The sequence below is a fragment of the Pinus tabuliformis genome, chromosome 2_1 (assembly GCF_031772625.1).
Source record: "Pinus tabuliformis cultivar Carrire ecotype Pingquan chromosome 2_1, CPIR1, whole genome shotgun sequence".
NCBI classification, from domain to species: domain Eukaryota; kingdom Viridiplantae; phylum Streptophyta; class Pinopsida; order Pinales; family Pinaceae; genus Pinus; species Pinus tabuliformis.
The window spans coordinates 609675933-609690005 of record NC_142299.1 but is presented as its reverse complement, the minus strand read 5'-3'; positions in this window follow the sequence as shown (position 1 = coordinate 609690005).

Below are 14073 nucleotides of genomic sequence, written 5' to 3'. Positions count from 1 at the left end.
CCATACAGATATCCGTTCACCCAAAAGAATTAAATAGAAAAAATAATCAAGGAACTTTTGGAAGCAGGTGTCATTCGTCCCAACATTAGTCCTTATTCATCCCCAGTGGTCATGGTGCTCAAGAAAGATGGGGAGTGGCAGATGTGTCCCGACTTCAGGGCCCTCAATAAGTTGACAGTCAAAGATAAATTTCCCATTCCGGTGGTTGATGATTTGCTGGATGAACTCAATGGGGCTCAATTCTTCACTAAGCTAGATCTTCGCTCAGGCTACCACCAAATTCGCATGAAGGAAGTCGACATTCCAAAGACTTCTTTCAAAACTCATGAAGGCCATTATGAGTTCCTGGTCATGCCATTTGTTCTTTGTAATTCCCCCTCTACTTTTCAGAGCCTTATGAACCACATTCTCAAACCATATCTCAGGAAATTTGTCCTTGTCTTCTTCGATGACATCCTCATCTATAGTTGCACTTGGGCCGCACATCTTCAGCATGTAGATCTACTCTTGCAATTGCTCTGCAAGCATAAATTATTTTTCAAGATGTCCAAGTGTTCATTTGGCATGGAAGAAGTTGAGTATTTGGGCCACATTGTGGGGCGTGAAGGTGTCAAGGTGGACCCCAAAAAGATCCAGGCAATGCAGGATTAGCCTCAACCTAAGACCTTGAAGAGCTTGAGAGGATTTTTGGGTCTCACAGGCTATTATCGTAAATTTGTCCGCAACTATGGTCGCATAGCGAAGCCCCTCACTCAACTCCTAAAGAAAAATTCATTCTTCTGGAATGAGGAAGCACAACATGCATTTACCGCTCTAAAAAATGCCATGTGTTCCACTCCAGTCTTAACACTACCTAACTTCACCAAATCTTTTGTCATTGAATGTGATGCTTCGAGTACAGGTATTGGGGTGGTCTTAATGCAGGAAGGGCGACCTTTGGCCTTCACAAGCCAACAACTAAGTGGGAGGAATCTGGGCCAATCTACCTACGAGAAGGAAATGATGGCCATCTTACATGCAGTAGAGACCTGGCAACCTTACTTATTGGGGCGACGTTTCCAAATCCGTACAGATCATCACAATCTTAAATATTTTTTGGAGCAATGCCTATCCTCCCCACAACAAAATAAATGGCTCGCCAAAATGCTGGGATATTATTATGAGATCATTTACAAGAAAGGGAAAGACAATAATGTAGAAGATGCATTATCTCGCCAATTTGAGGAGGAAAGTACTCTGCTAGCAATTTCCCTCCCCATTCCAGAATGGATTGAAGAGGCTCGCAGGGAATGGTTTTCACATCTCGGGCTCTCCCAACTCATTTCTCAATTGCAGGTAGATCCAAATTCCACCAAGGGCTACTCGTGGCAGGATGATATTCTTCGCTACAGGGACAGAGTCGTAATATCACCAACATCCACCCTCAAAAGTCGCATTTTGGCAGAATTGCACTCATCTCCCATTGCAGGACATTCGGGCTTTCAGAAGACGTATATTCGCACCAGAAGATCATTTTTTTGGGCAGGCATGAAAAAGGACATCCTTACTTTCGTAGCAGAATGCGATGTCTGTCAACGCCACAAAGGGGAAACCGTCAACACACCAGGCACATTACAGCCATTGCCCATCCCGGCATCAATTTGGACAGAGGTTTCTAGGGATTTCATTACAGGTCTTCCAAAGTCAGGAAACAAGTTAGTCATCATGGTGGTTGTGGACAGACTTTCGAAGTATGCTCATTTCTGTGCCCTACCCCACTCATTTACACCAACTTTGATCGCTCAATCTTTCATGGATCAGATCTTCAAATTGCATGGCATGCCCACTTCTATTGTGTACGATCGTGACCCGATCTTCACTAGTACTTTTTGGCAGGAACTCTTCAAGATACAAGGCATTGAACTAAAACTCAGTACTTCCTATCACCCACAAACAGATGGTCAAACTGAAGCCGTCAACAAATGTCTGGAAACCTACCTTAGGTGTTTCACTTGAGAAAAGCAACATCTTTGGGTACAGTGGTTACCTCTGGCTGAATGGTGGTATAACACCAACTATCATGCCACCACCAAAATGACTCCCTATGAAGTAGTATATGGTCAACTCCCTCCTTCCCCTACTTCTTATCTCAAGGGGTTCTCAAAAGTACAAGCAGTGGATCAACTCCTACAACACCGCGCAACCATGCTCGCCCATCTTAGAGAGAATCTTCATCAAGCTCAGAACCGCATGAAGCAACAGGTAGACCAGCATCGCTCAGAGCGCCAATTTCAAGAAGGGGATCAGGTCTTTTTGAGGCTGCAACCATATAAGCAAACATCACTCAAAGACAAGGGTTGTCAGAAACTATCTCCAAAATTCTACGGACCATACCAAGTACTTCAGCGCATTGGAGAAGTGGCTTACAAGTTGGCTTTGCCACCTACTGCAAAAATCCATCCAGTTTTCCATGTCTTGTGCCTCAAGAAAGTGATTGGGAACAATTGCAGAATTCAAACCAGTCTACCTGAATTGGACGAAGAAGGTTCAATCTGGCTCCAACCTGAACAAGTCCTAGACACACGAGACAGGCATTTGCGGGGCCACATCATTAGGGAAGTCCTCGTCAAGTGGAAAGACACCTCTCCGGAAGATGCAACTTGGGAACCAGCCACTATTCTTCAGCAGTTTCCGCAGCTTCAGCCTTGAGGACAAGGCTAGTCTTAAGGGGGAGGGCATGTTAGGGTCCCACCCTAACCCCCTTATTTATGTAATGGGATCGAGTCATAGTCAAGAGTCAATAAAGCCCACATTAATAATTGTAAGTGGTTAACCCGCAATTAATGACGGGACCACAGTTAGTTGCAAATGGGTCGTAGTATTAGATAGATGGTAATAATAAAACCCATGGTATTGATCCTTGGTATTGCATGTATGAGTCATATATAAAGGATAGAGACTCCCTGCGAGGAGCATCGTGTCTTATTTTTGTATCGAGCTCTGCTCTATTGGAGGTTGCCCCCTCGAAGAGGCCAGTGAACATTGCTTTCTCAATAATAAAGTATTTGCTGTTGTCTCTCACTGTTCTATGTTCTGGGTATCTTTCTTCGCATATTCTGTATTTGGGTATCTTTTGCAGGTTAAGAGCATAACACACAACAAGTGCCCTGACATGCCACACTTCCTTCTCCTTCACCTTTGTTCTTCGAAGCCATAAGTGATGAACCAACACTTGCATTATATGCAAACCCGTGGTAAAATATTTGTAAAATACATGTTCAACCACTTGACCTAACATGACCCAAGCGAAACTCCCATACTTTCCAAGAGTTTATAACACACTCTTTGGTCAATTTGACATCAGAATCACAATAAAAACCAATACCCTAGCTATCAACAAAAAGGCCAAAAATATCATTATTCCTCTTTCATAACTGATGGAAAACACATCATCACTTTTACAATAATTTTGCAATATATGATTTACAATAAGATGGCCATGACAAACTACTATATCTAATAAAACCATATCTCACTCATCAAAGTGAATGGGTTATCATCCTAGAGTTGATTCGCTTGTTGAATAATTTTTTCAATTGGTTCCTGCACAAGCATTTTGTCTTTGAGACACTGCTCTGGATGGAGCCTCCAAAATGTGGCTCTCTTATGCCCATCTTTGTTGCAACGACTGCAAATTTTTTTCTTCCTTTAGACCTGATTAACCTTCTTCCTTCCTTGGTGTGGAGAAGGCCTTTCACATCTTGTCCTCTTTCTTGCTTCGATTCTCTTCCAACACTTAAAAATCACATGGTTATACAAGCCACAAAAACTACAAGGTTTTTTATGTGAAAAAAATTTGTTCATACTTAACAATGTTCTTGTAATAAAAATGAACATTAACGTAAAGAGACTTTTTATACCTCTCTTGGTTGTCTCCTGTGCAATCCTGACAATGAGAGCTTGCCTTATCTCTTCCTCTGCAATGTGCACTGTCATGGGAGGATTGTGATGTGTTCCCATCATCCTGTTTCCTTAATGGTTTCGACAATGGATTCGAGCACTCTCCTTCAATGTACCCCATTCCTACAAATATAGGTCTTTGTACAACCTCTAATGGCTACCTCATTCCTTGGCTATTAACACCAAGTCATCCTCCTTTATATCCCATCTTGGTAAGGAGTCTCATGCCAGTTACTGAAATGGGTACCTCAAGGCTTCCAATAGAAATATCATCATGTGAAAATGAAACTAAAGAATTACCAAAATTATTTACCTCAACTGTTGATTCTCAAGAAGGTGATGATGGTTTCATTGAGCCTTCGTTGCACTTCAATTTTTCCAAGGCCTCTTCCATGGCTCATAATTGAAGTTGAAATCTCGGCTTCTCTTTCTTTGCTTCTTATAGAAGTATCTTCAATTCAACATTCTCTGCTTGAAGGATTTCATTGATCTCTTCATTTGAATGATGAGAAGAGGATTAAGGTGAATTCTATTCACCCGAAGATGGATATGGAGCATTGTCCTCTACCATGTGTTGAGCCATGAATGTGGCACTTATATGTTGACTAGGTGCCACATGTCTTCTTCTGGAAATTCCTTGTCACCTGCAGTGCTACATCACATGCTGAATGTACTTGTTGACTAGGTTGTATGGTGGTTCCATGTCACCATGATGATGTTATCAAACTGTTGATGTCATCAGTTGACTTTTGATTGCAAATATCTTGAGCATACGAACTCAGATTTGAGTTCCGTTTGTGTTGTTGGCAAGCTTGTGAGTAACTCTTTGATCTGACTTTGGTTTCATGGAAATCCAAGTAATTTTATTTTTGAGCCTTTCCTAAGCCCTTTTTTATCACTAAGTGTCTCTAAAACCACCTGGATCATTCCTCCTATTGAGGAGCTTTTAGTCCTCCAAAAAGATGAACACAATCTATAATTTGCTGTACTCCCTTATCTACACAATTAATGCCCTGAGAGGCCACACTCCCTTCTCCTTCACCTTTGTTCATCGAAGCCATAAGTGATGAACTGACACATGCATTCTATGCAAACCTGTTGTATAATATTTTCAAAATACATGTTTAACTACTTGACCTAACATGACCCAAGTGAAACTTCCATACTTTCCAAGAGTTTATAACACAATCTTTGGTCAAGTTTACATCATAATCACAACAAAAACCAATACCCTATCTATCAACAGAAAGGCCAAAAACATCATATTGTTGCTTTCATATGTGATGGAAAACACATCCATTTCCCTTATTGTTGCACGTTCAATATGTGGTTATCATTCACACTCACAATTTGCATCAGCAGGAAGACCACTCTGATACCAAACTTGACCTGGATTCTCTCATCTACTAGAATTAACTTAAGATCTTTTACTTCTGTGATGTCAGTAGAATTGCACATGAAAGAGCATGAAAAACCACATGTGCATACTTTAAAGAAGAGGAAACATAATTACAACCATCAAATCAAAGAACAAAAACAACTTTATAACAAAGTTCATCTAGTGTGGACTACGTCTTCGAGCCCGATGTCAAGAGTGAGGAGGATGCTTCATTAAATGCTACAAGATGATGATGATTACATGATGTATTCTTTGTCAATACAAGGAAGAACCTCCTCAACTAGAGTGGCATGTCTATCCATGATATGTTCTTCTATAAGAACTCTCACTCATATAAGCTCTCCTTCAGCATGACAAAATATCAAAACTCTCATATGAAGTGGCATACAAGGATCCTTCAACATAGTAGCAAATAAGGATCTCAACATCAAAGCATAATCTCAACAAAAATCAAAAGAACACATGCCAATGCATCTTATACTTCCACATCCGGGAATGGCTTGAAAATTCACACCTCTACCAAAGAAACGGACTGCACGATTGAATTCTTGGCGAAAAATCCTGAAATGTGACTATAAACTTGACTCTCGTCTAACTTAGTCAAATTGGGGCTCCTCGGGAATCCCCATTAGAGAAATTTTGAGGTAAAAAATGGGCTTCCTATGGAAAATGTACAATCAAAATTCACTTTATGAGAACCAATCACATGTTAAGGGATGACAACATGTCCCATGGTTAAGGTGTCATTGCTTGAGTTAAAGGTAATTACTTGTCACATTCTCAATAGTGGATAAAAACTCATGGTTAACCATGGCCATTCTCTAAGTACTTTTGAAGTCATAAAGTAAAATACTCATGATAAAATTCATTTCGTACTTTTTGATTAAAATATTAATATTATCATTCATATTTTTTAGAAAAAATAATGCATATCCCTATACAATCTTCATGCCTTTACATATTTTTTAATAAATATTATATTTATATATTTTCATATATTTATTTTTTAATTATATATTCATTTCATTTTATTTAAATTACAATTTCAAATTAATTATAAGCTAATATCTATACATATATAAATAAATAACTACTCATAAGTATAAATTAAATTGATTTCAAAAAAAAATCTTTAATTTTAAATACAGCTCAATTCATTTCATTACGATTAAGATTATATTAATATTATATATTATTATATATAATAGTCTGAAAATTAATCTAAATATAATATAATATATATTATATTTAATGTGTAACATAAAATAATATATTATATTATACTACTTGGTTTTTATATAGTATCTTAATTACATGCTATTATATTATTTAATTATATAATTTAAATAATATAAATTTTAATTAATATTATATTATACAATTAAGAATATATGGATTTATATTCATAATTTATTTTAAGTTATTTAAGTGCAAAGGACAAATGCATTAGTTGTTCAATGATCATGACTTTTTCTTGAAAAGCTCATTTCTATTTATAGTCGCATCAATATGATTTTTTATTAATTTCATTTTGGTACAATATTCAATTGAATTTAGCCATGGTTACATGAATTGTGGTGTAAAAAGTGAATTGAAAATTCATAAATATTATTTAATTGGTTTAGCTATTATTTTATTGTTTCCCTAGGAGACCCATGTTAGACCTCAAAATTCCCCTAATGAAAGATTCCTCAAATGTTTTCTTCTGTGGACTGACTGAAATTTTGCTGCTCAGATGAAGAAACGGATTTGACTAACACGTTCCTTGCGAAGAACTAAGAAAAATGAGTATAAAATTGGTCTGGTTCTGAAACTGTACTTTTTGGGCCTCTGTAGAATCTTTTAGATTCCATGCAGATTCCTAGGTCATGGTTCTAGCCTCATCATTCTGTCTCTAGAAAATCCATTGCTCAAATCAGAAAATAACCTACGCCATCAGACTCCTGGTGAAATTATGATCAATCTAACTATAAACTTGCAATGAATCCAACACCTGCAAAAATTCACTCTATTGGAATCTACAAGATTCCTTGAGATTTTGTTGCTAGAATATTCTAGAGAATATTCCCTTAAAATATCCTTGGATTTTGGCTCAGGATCTATGCCTGTGCGGATCCCCTCTCAACCCACCACTTGTCCCAACACTAATACACTTTTCTCTCCTCAGTCTCCACCCCCTCTTCCCATACGAATGGAGCTGCTTTAAATATATTAAGGAGGGGTAGAATTATCAAGGCTTGCAGCTGGCATGTTGGTTAGTGCATGTATATTAAGGTGTTAGTGGTTGAGTAAGTATTGGGTTTGAACGCCATAGACTCTCCTTTTGGTTTACAAAAAAACATATATATATGGTCTTGGTTATAACCATATAACCCACCAACGTATGAACTTTGCACATAAAACAAAATAAAGTTTCACGAATCCCAACTAAATGTAGTCATATGCTAGATTTAATTGGCCAACCAGGTGATACCATGTGTCACCCCTAGATTGGTCACTTAGTTTCCACTTCAACCATTGATTGGGCCCCATGTGTCAAGTCATGAATGTGCCACTTATATGTTGACTAGGTGCCACGTGTCTTCTTCTGGCAATGCCATGTCACCTACATGTTGTAAAATGTAACTAGGTTTGGTCTTCATAATGACATGTAATCATGATCTTTGTAAATGATGAAATAAAATGAATAAAATTATTTTTGTATGCCTTCCTTCATGGTTTTCATGCGCAAGTGGTTTTATTTGTTAGTAGCTCCCATTGAGAGCCTTAGGATTTTATTATTGAGTCAAAGAGTCAATGTCATGTATGAAGAGCTCTTCTTGAGCATGAGTCAATGTATATAAGTCTATGAATATGTCTATTTAGCCCTCCAATGAAAATCACTCGCCATCGTCTTCAAAGTTGGCCTCCAAAATTGTGTGGAAATCTCATGTCGGCTTACATTAATAGACACATCCATTCGTACTATCATGTCGGCTTAATATGTGGGTAGAATTACTATATACACCTAGCTAGGATCTTCATATAAGTGAAGTGCAGAACTTAGATCCTTCTGATGTTTCGAAGGGCTATCATAGAAAAGTGTTTCGGATGCCACAGTGAAGTATTTCCATAAGTCTATCCACTGTACAATATGTAGATACCTTTGCAATTTTAGTGGGTTATCACAATACTTCACATCTCTGAAATTTCAATGAACTAGTACATCATAATATCTCAGATCATACATATTTTGGTAAAAACTATAGTCAAAGGTTGCAAGATCACAGTTCCATTGAGAAGGGAATTCAGATCCCTCTTGAATGTAGACAATTGATCAGTGGAGCATCTTTATGATTTGGATGTGAGAGCAGATCATGGACTATCAAAAAGAGGAATAGATTGGGTGTCTAAAGGAAGAAGTCAAATCTTTATATAGTTCATGGTTCAGTAGCAACAAAAGAAAGATGAGACAGTTCATAGAAGGACGTGACAGTGAGAAGAAGATCTTGATGGAAGAATCTTTATAAGGCAGTGATGGGGAGATGCAAAAAAGGTTGAAGTGAAGGAAGAATCACGAAGAAGAAAATACATTCAAGGGAAGCAGTGGCTTGGTCTTGGAGTGGATAATAGATCAAGTGTCTTGGTCTTGGTCCTAGTATTCATCAATTGGAGTCTATATAAGGAGAATTTGTGCGGGGTTTCCTATAAAAGAGTGAGAGGTTTTGGCCTTGGAAGAAAGCCAACATCTTGTGTTCTTGTCTCTTTTTTTTTGGTAACTATTTGGTGAAGTAAGGAAACACACTCTAATAATAACAATAGAATATTGTGCTAATAAGAAAAAGGAAAAAGTACCTCACAACTATTTATCATCATCAGAAGAATATTATTAACCTAATTGCCCTATATTCTTCAACATGGTATAAGAGCTAAGGTGCTTAAGTCAAAGGCGGGGCATAAAAGAGACATTCAAGGATCAAGCTTTAAGAAGGGCATCAAAGCAAGTTGAAGGTTATCAAAATAAAAGGATCAAGATCTACATCAAATATTTAAGAATCAATCTACAACAGTAATCTACTACTACCCACAGTCTTGGTGCTATTGGAATCTCGGTGCCACAATAGAATATCAAAAGATGAATAATTAATCTCAATCAAAATAGGAGGTCTCGATGGTAGATCACAGTGCTCAAAACCTAGATACATGGCAGCAGTTTTAGTACTTCTCACAATCTTGGTCTATGTCATACCACAGTGATCTCAATAATCTCACAATGGCATGATCTCAACATACCAGTGATAGTCACAACCTTGGGTTGAATCCTCTCTATGAAAAGTACAGTCTTGACAACTCAGATTCCCATAAACTGATGATACATACTCGATGGTTCTACAATATGCTGCAAATCCAATAAAATGCTACAAGGTTCACTTGTGTGATAGCAGTTTAGTGTCATCTCAAGTATATCAACAATTTGTTAATCATAAGTATCAGATGTATAGGTTGAAGTATCTTGAAGGAAAGAAGGCAAGATTCCTATCATTACAATGGGGATCTCATCCGAAGGAAGCATCAATGCATCTGATTCAACCAATTTCAACATGATCAAGGTGAAGATTTCATCTTCACATGTCAATTAAGTATTTTTCATTCTTTAATCAATTTGGTAAAATGACTTTGTGATTGCAAGGAGATATATAGATTGGATGGGTCATCAAAGGTCCTTGCATGGAATAAGGAGGATTGTCGTAGTCCTCGTAGATAAGTGAAGTTAGTGAACATATGAATGAAAAAGGTCTCCTTTGAATTCTTGGGAGGGAACTCTTAAGGTCCTCTCACATAAACAATATTGGAGACATCAAAGAAGCTAGTAGAAGAATTATGAACATTACAAGAAAAGAAAGTTCATATCACTAAAAAGGATAGGAGGAGTTGAGGAAATAAATTCCATGGTAAGAGGGAGTAAGAAATCATTAAGATAGTCTTTCTCACTACAGGTCTCTTTATGGCTCCAAGATCCTGCATAGGTTATGATGCGGTGTGACATCATGGAAGCATTAGAAACAAGAACTCGTAACATCACCACGAAGGTAATAAAATTCATGGGATAGTTAAGTTACCCTATTCAAATTGTGATTTCTATGCAAGATATAAAAGGACAAGTTGAGGGAAAAAGTATTGAGGACTCAAACATTTTATGGAAGGAAAGGAAGTTTGGAAAATTCTGGTACCCAGAAATGGGAAAAAGAGCATAGCTGAAATTCAATGCAATGGAAGTAAAATATTATGTACTTTACCAGAAAGATTGTCCTTAGCTTAAGAATGATAATAACAAGAAGAATAGAGAAGAAATCCATTTCACCAAATAAATGGAGGAAGCTTGTGACATCACCATACGAAAACATGAAGGACCACTTGAACAAAATCTATGGTAGTCAAATTTGAAAGGTATAGATCTTGGTGACCTCTTTGGAAGATCAAAGGAAGAAGTCATCTAGGACAAGTTTCATCATACATCCATTTAGAAGGGAAACATCTGCTGAATAAGAATATGCGAGATAAAATTCTCATTGAAGGATTCACCAATCGAGAAAGGAAGCAAGTGTTTCATCAGAAACTCCAACTTGTGGAGTTCATGGGATGATGGTATGATTACATGAAAAATGAAGCTGATAAAGGGGTTGAAGATCTTTTCAATCAAGGAAGCTATTGAAAGAAGGCTAGATGACCTAAAGTTAAAATGAGATATGTATGCTTGTATTTAATACTATAAATTCATTTCGTATGGTTGCATGTAACATGGATCACTGCTTCTATATTAAGAAGCATGATCAAGGGAAAAGGATCTCCTCCTCTAAAAGGATGTAGGAAGGCATAAGTCACACTAGATAAAAATGACATAATATGTCCTCATATGAAGTATGAGGTGGTTGACTATAATTAAGTAACTCTAATTGGAAGATCTTGGGAATGGAATGTGTAAGGAAGGAAAAGATTGTGAAATATGCAACCATGATGAAGGTGATCAACATCCAAAATACCAAGAAGATTTGACTAGGAAATCTCCCGAAAAGATATAAATACTCTGATGGAAGTCTGAAAAAGACAGAGAACCTTGACAATGGATATCTTTGGGATATGTGTCAACGTGTATGTAGGATGTTGATACCTATAGGAATATGTCATGATGAAGAGCCATATTGTAAGGTATTTTTTAATTTAATGTTATGTTTTGATTTCTTAAATAATATATGAATGGGTTCATGCAAAGCTACTGGAACAAGAATTGTAAGTGCAAGTACAACTAGCATTCATGTGGTGAATGGAAATTCCTAAAAGAAACATGATGTGGAAGAAGTATCCATATGACGAAGGTTCCAGATATATATCAAGATGGTCGCTTTCCATGAAGAAATAAATGGCATGACAGACCAAGAGGGAAAGTGATGGATGACCAATATCCTACAAGGAAGAAGTTAAACTGAATTCCATGACATCAAGGAAATAATTTGATCAAGTAGCTGAAGGACCCACAAAGAAGAAGTTGCCGATGAAAAGAGAGTCCCCAATTGAGAGGGAGCTTGGGAAAGTCCCTGATCAAGGGATATTAGGTACATTCCTTTATAGGGATGGGCATATCTTCCCTAGTTGAGAGGGAGAGATAGACACAACATCCTTGTCTTCACTTGGGAAGAAATAATGGACGAGTGGGTAATCATTTGGCATCTGATACTCTTTGAGGATGTGTAGGGAATCCAAGAAAAGAGTAGGCAAGAGGACTGATATTCTTTGAGGGTTGGGAACCCAAGATAAGAATATTCCTAGAAGGTCATACTTAATGAACACCCGGGTGGGTATGTACCTTGAGAGACAATGATGAAGGTGTCTATACTCATTGGTTAACCAACATTGTGATATGATATGATGAGAGATAGAGTTTTCAGTCAAGGCCTTGCTGTGGAAACAATATTGGTTACTATGATGCTATCTAGATGGGTTACTAATCGAATTATTCTTATGAGAAATTCTTCACATTGAGAATGACCAAGTACCATTATAAATACCACCCTAGTTAATAGGGAGTGTTATAAAATGTAACTAGGTTCGGTATTCATAACAACATGTAATCATGATCTTTGTAAATGATGAAATAAAATGAATAAAATTATTTTTGTATGCCTCTCTTCATGGGTTTCATCAGAAAGAGGTTTTATTTGTTAGTGGCTCCCATTGATAGCCTTAGGATTTTATTATTGAGTGAAAGATTCAATGTCATGTATGAAGAGATCTTCTTGTGCATGATTCAATGTTTATAAGTCTATGAATATGTCTAGTTAGCCCTCCAACGACAAGCACTTGCCATCCTCTTCAATGTCAGCCTCCGAAATTGTGTGGAAATCCCATGTCAGCTTACATTAATAGACACATCCATTCATATTGTCATGCTGTCTTAATATGTGGGACGAATTAATATATATACCCAACTAGGATCTTCACATAAGTCAAGTGCAAAACTTGGATCCTTCTGAAGTTTCAAAGGGATGTCACAAAAAAAGGTTTCAAATGCCACAATGAAGTATTTTCAGAAGTTTGTCCATGGTACAATATGTGGATACCTCTGTAATTTCAGTGGGTGATCACAATACTCCACATCTCTAAAATTTCAGTGAACTAGGACATCAAAAGATCTCGGATCATACATATTTCGGTAAAAACTACAGTCAAAGGTTGCAAGATCACAATTCCATGGAGAAGGGAATTCGGATCCCTCTTGAATGTAGACAACTGATCAGTAGAGCATCTTTATGATTCAGATGAGAGAGCAAAGCTTGGACTATCAGAAATAGGAAGGGATTGGGTGTCTAAAGGAAGAAGTCAAATCTCTATATAGTTCATGGTTTAGTAGCAACAAAGAAGATGAGACAGTTCATAGAAGGACATGACAGTGAGAAGAAGATCTTGATGGAAGAATCTTGATAAGATAGTGATGTGGAGATGCAAAGAAGTTCAAAGCAAAGGAAGAATCACGAAGAAGAAAAGACATTCAAGGGAAGCAGTGGGTTGGTCTTGGAGTGGCTAATAGGTCAAGGGTCTTTGTCTTGGTCTTGGTATTCGTCAATTGGAATCTCTATAAGAAGAGTTTGTGCGGGTTTTCCTCTTAAAGAGTGAGAGGTTTTGGCCCTTGCAGCAAGCCAACATCTTGTTTTCTTGTCTCTTTCGTTTTGGTAACTATTTGATGAAGTAAGGAAACACACTCTACTAATAACAAGAGAAGATTGTGCTAATAATAAAAAGTAAAAAGTACCTCACAAATAGTTATTAGTGTCAGAATAATCTTATTAACCTAATTGCCCTATATTTTTCAACACTACAATGCTACATCACCCGTTGAATGTACATGTTGAATGGGTTGTACGGTGGTGACATGTCACCATGTTGATGTCATCAGTTAACTTTTGACTTTTTTCTAATTTTGACCAAAACTTTGGCCATGAATATCTTAAGCATACAAACTTGGATTTGAGTTCTGTTTGCATCGTTGGAAATCTTGTGATGAGTTCTTTGATATGACCCAGGTTAAATGACAATTCAATTACTTTTATTTTTTAGCCTTTCCTGAGCCCTCTTTGATCACTGAATGTCTTTGGAGTGACTTGGATCACTAAGCCAAACTCAGCTGGGAATATAAAGAAATGTGTTGGCTTTTCCTCTTCTATATAGATTTTAAATTTGAGAGATCCTCGTCCGAAAAGATT